Source organism: Coregonus clupeaformis, unplaced genomic scaffold (assembly GCF_020615455.1).
Source record: "Coregonus clupeaformis isolate EN_2021a unplaced genomic scaffold, ASM2061545v1 scaf0584, whole genome shotgun sequence".
Taxonomy (NCBI): Eukaryota; Metazoa; Chordata; class Actinopteri; order Salmoniformes; family Salmonidae; genus Coregonus; species Coregonus clupeaformis.
Window position 1 is genome coordinate 191,556 of NW_025534039.1, and position 5,125 is coordinate 196,680.

General features: G+C 43.3%; 1 pseudogene; it reads left to right on the forward strand.

Moving 5' to 3' along the window:
* The first annotated feature begins 3,177 nt into the window (after nucleotides 1–3,177).
* LOC123485145 lies at nucleotides 3,178–4,851 on the forward strand (annotated as a pseudogene).
* The last annotated feature ends 274 nt before the right edge of the window (nucleotides 4,852–5,125 follow it).

Sequence of the window (5,125 nt, forward strand, 5' to 3'; positions counted from 1 at the left end):
GGATTTTGTGGAAAAACATTAAGATTACAACATTTATTCCATGGGACAAAAACTAGGTCAGAGTATGACTGTGGCAGTGAGTAGGTCCAGAGACATGTTGGACAAAACCCACTGAGTCGATGATGGCTCCGAAAGACTTGGAGTGGGTGGGACTTCTCCATGTGAATATTAAAATCACCAAAAATTAGAATATGATCTGCTAGACTACAAGGTTGATAGGAATTCAGGAAACTCAGAGAGGAACGTGCATATGGCCAGGAGGCTGTAAACAGTAGCTATAAAAAGTGATTGAGTAGGCTGCATAGATTTCATGACTAGAAGCTCAAAAGATGAAAAGCCATTTTTTTTTGTAAATTGAAATTTGCCATCGGAAATGTTAGCAACACCTCCGCTTGGGATGCACGGGGAATATGGTCACTAGTGTAACCAGGAGGTGAGGCCTCATTTAACACAGCAAATTATCAGGCTTAAGCATTTTAGTCAGGCCAATCACATCAAGATTATGATCAGTGATTAGTTCATTGACTATGACTGCCTTTGAAGTGAGGGATCTAACATTAATAACCCTATTTTGAGATGTGAGGTATAGATCTCTTTCAATAATGGCAGGAATGGAGGAGGTTTTATCCTAATAAGATTGCTAGGGTGAACACCGCCATGTTTAGTTTTGCAACCAGGGAGGCACAGACACAGTCTCAATGGGTATGGCTGAGCTGACTACACTGACTATGCTATTGGCAGACTCCACTAAGATGGCAGGTTGGCTAACAGCCTGCGCCGGCCGCACCCTATTTCACTGTGGGGCTAGAGGAGTTAGAGCCCATCATGTTGGAGATAAGAGGAGAGCACCCTCCAGCTAGGATGGAGTCCGTCACTCCTCAGCAGGTCAGGCTTGGTTGTTTGTGGGTGAGTCCAGAAAGAGGGCCAATTATCCACAAATGTTATTTTTGGGAGGGGAGAAAACAGTTTTCAACCAGCGATTGAGTGCGAGACTCGCTGTAGAGCGTCACTCCCTAACTGGGAGGGGGCCAGAGAAATCCGATGCCGACACATCTTTTAGCTGATTTACACGCTGAAGCTAGTTGCACTCTGGTGACCTCTGACTGTTTCATCCTAACATCAGTTGTCGACGCTTTTTGTAGAGGAAAAATGCAGACAGATAATTTGTTCATTCGACATGGTGGGATCTTTTTGGGTCGGTAAAATGTATTATGCGAGAAATGGCGGTGGAAACACCTTTATGTGCAAATATTGATATAATAACCATCATATCGAAGTAAACTTGGATTCACACAACAATATGTGATGTGTGGTCCTCCCACTACGACTCGGGAAACCATGCAGTTTATTAGGCTACAGATGAAATCATTATGATGAACTTCACAGGGTGGTGAATGTGCACAGTGGTGACCTTGATGCTCCTTTCCAATAAATAGGGTCTTATTCTGGTGACATGATGATTGATGCTTGACTGCCATTTGACAAATACAAATATTTTCCTCTTATCCATAATAATCTTATCATGTAGACTAGCCTACCCGCACTGTATCTGCCAGCTGTTCGCTAGGGCCCACATTTGCTATTTAACGCAACAATTTGTGACAAAACTATTGGTAGAGTTGAAAAACACAGCGTTGGAAAGACATTGAACTTTAGATTTTTATTAGGAACATGAAAATGTAAGCGAAAAATAAAATGTTGTGTACACACTGATTTTTATCAGCAACAAGTCAGTTTGGTGAAAACACACTGCTGGTGGGAAAATGTGCATATTTTCTTTATGCAGATTTTAGAATATTCGCATGAAAATCAGTTGCCAATTGGGTGGAGACCTAGCTTGTGACAAAGCAGATGATTATAAAAATGCATATAAAATATTGTAGGCCTACATTTAGGTGTACACGCCATATAATATAGCCTATGCAATATGATTATTAGGCAATAGCAGTGTGTTGTGTGCAAGGCTTAAAAAAGGTAGCTCCTTATTAAATTCATTCTTAATCTTCATTTTCAAGCTGTAGGCTACGTCCCTTTTCAACACACTAACACAATACATGTACATCTATATTTAAAAGGGAGCGGGGGGGGGGACGACTCATTTGGGATTCGAAGCCTTGCCACAATCTGCGACAATTACATGGACTAGGCAATTTACACAGAGAGCAATTTGACAAGTCAGTCAAATACAAGTGATAGTTCTTTTGATGATCAGAACGTGCGGTTTGACTGAGGTATGTTAAGGACACACCAATGAACAAGTGATGGAACACGCCAACTATGTGCTGAACTTGTGCCAGGATATAATCTGTGAGGTTAGCATAGGGCTAACGTGTGCCATGTTATCTGATGGGACCAGCTACAATTTTGCGTCGTCAGATTTTAATTGGCTGATACACATTTTGTACTGGGAGACCCATTGAAATGTAAGTGGTTGCTTATGTTCTGCAAGTATGGGCCCTCCTTGTTGAGTGTGTTTATTATCAGTGTGTACGTATCTGAGGGAGTGTATGTCTGTGTAATCTGTATCACCTGTCTCTTCCAGGAGGAGGAGGGTCCAGAGGTGCTGTTGGTAAAGGAGGACGGGTGTGAGGAGGGTCTGGGGAACCCTGAGGGAACCGTGGTCATGGATGACAACCAGACTACACCTCCTGAACCCACAGAGGAACCAGCTGAGCAGCACAGGACCACACACAGTCTCACTGAGGTGAGCCCACTGTGAACTACTGTCTGAATGGTATTAGGTCAGGGCCTGTCCACAAAGTAGGAGTGCTGATCTAAGATCAGTTTGGCCTTTTAGATCATAATGAATTTGATGATATAGACAGGTGGGGACCTGATCCTCGATCAGCACTTCTACTCTGAGACTCTTTTTTTGGATACGGGCCCAGGTCTTGATTAATGTTGTCTTAAGTTTGGGACCATCCCTTTCAATTATCAAACCATTAAAGAGTGTCAATTAATCAAATCAACTTACATGTTTTCATAGTAACCCTCATTTCCTAATCAGAAGATGCTCCATAGCAGGGGTGCTCATATCAGATTTCTTGATCCAACATCTTTCACTCTGAATCTCTTACAGTCAGTAGACATGGAGGATGGGAAGCCTGATCTGCTGCTAGTCAAAGAGGAGATTATAGAAGATGAACCAGAGAGCGTTGATCTGTGAGTGGACTAAAGATGGGGGGAGCAAGGGAAGAGAGAAATAATATAGCTACATACAGTAATAGATCTTCAATGGTAATAGTGATGCATCAGGCTATTGTTTTTTTCTTCATTCATAAAATTAACTCAATATAACTTATGTTTACATACAAAACCACAACTTATAATGTATGAACTTGACATTGAAACAAACTCCATATATAGAGTTTATATTTTGTAACCTCTTCCTGCAGGTGGTTGGCTGGAGGCTAAGAGAGGAGACTGGGCGACCATCTTGGATTCCCAGACCAGTGCAGCCAAGGGCCCAGGGGACAACATCACCGAGAAGGCCAGGACCAGAGGCGAAATAGTGGAGGACAGTGGATGGGACAGCGTCCTCAACTCTGAGCTGGGGAACAACACTGTTAACCACAACCAGAAACAGACATTCGAACACAAAACAACATCCGAACTTAGTCTCCATGACAACAGACTGGCTGAGACGAGGGCGAAGCGTGGATTTGGTCTGCGGGGACGGGAAGGTGTCCATATGAGAACAGACACAGAATCGCTAGCGATGCTCCGTCCTGCTCCTATAGTTGTGATTCAGAAAGACTGATGGCGCCTCAGGTTAACCCCCCTAACAGGTGCTGCCTTCAGCCTGCCTTCTATAGGATCTATCAACTGGAACATGGACCCTGCGACAACACAGACACTCCCTGGCCTTCGTCCTCCTCACACTCTCCTAATGTTAAACCAGACCTCAGACAATGCCAGTGCCTCAACACTAAATTGCTACACAAGCCCATTGACAAATGACAGTAGTAGTAACGCTGTCAGTAGATCCGGTAACAAAGAGAAGCGCTTCCCGTGTTCGTTCTGTGGGAAAGCCTTCCGTTTCTCTAAACAGGTGGAGATCCACCAGAGGATTCACACGGGGGAGAAACCGTTTGGCTGCCACCTGTGCAGGGCCAGTTTTTCACACTTGTCCAGCCTGAAGAGGCACCAGAGAGTTCACACAGGGGAGAAACTATTCAGCTGCCACCTGTGCAGGGCCAGTTTTTCACACCCTCCAGCCTGAAGAGGCACCAGAGGGTCCACACAGGGGAGAAACCAACAGCTGTCCCCAGTGTGAGAAGAGGTTCTCCCACCAGCACCATCTGAAGATGCACCTGAAGGTCCACACGGGAGAGAGGCCGTTAGCCTGTACGCACTGCGGGAAGAGGTTCTCAGAGAGGAGCTACCTCAGGATACACCAGCAGAAAATGCACTCAGCCCATGAATAGTGACATGTAATGTAGTACTAGTTAGTTAGTTTGCAGTTAATTCTGTTGGTTTTGGATGTAGTAGGGAACTGGATGAGGTGAACTGAGGAAAGAATGAGTATGATGAGGTAGAGTAGATGATATGGTGATGGTTGGTGTGATGGTGTCTGTAGAAATGCTTCACTGATGAAAAGTGACAACCTTGTCCTGTTTGCTGCTGGTGTTTTATGAGGAAATGATAGTGCCTTAATTCATGTTTACTTGACATGAAGTAGTGAAGATGTGTGTGATGTAATGTTGAACCTTTTTCAAAGCATTCTGAAATTAATTTGATCAAAGCGAGGGTACCAGATTTACAGAAAAGTGTTACCATAGTGAGAAAAGTGATTCTACAATACTTGTCACGTATCATTTTGTGCAATAAAAGTACTGTACTTCAAAGTTATTGAGTGTATGACCATTCTGTTGAAATTAAATACAGAATTGACTCTGCTGACTGGCTTGGTTATTTTTGTATCATTGCAGGGACTGAGTTTCCCTTATCTCAGTCGAACCAAAACATTATACTTCATTCTTGAATCAACACATATGGACATTTTTTATAATAAACTCCAATGGCTCCATATTGTTAGGTACTTGAATCACAGTGTTAGAGATGGGCTTGACTGTGGTTGACATTTTATTATATAATGTCATGTTTGTGTGTGTACAGCAAAAGA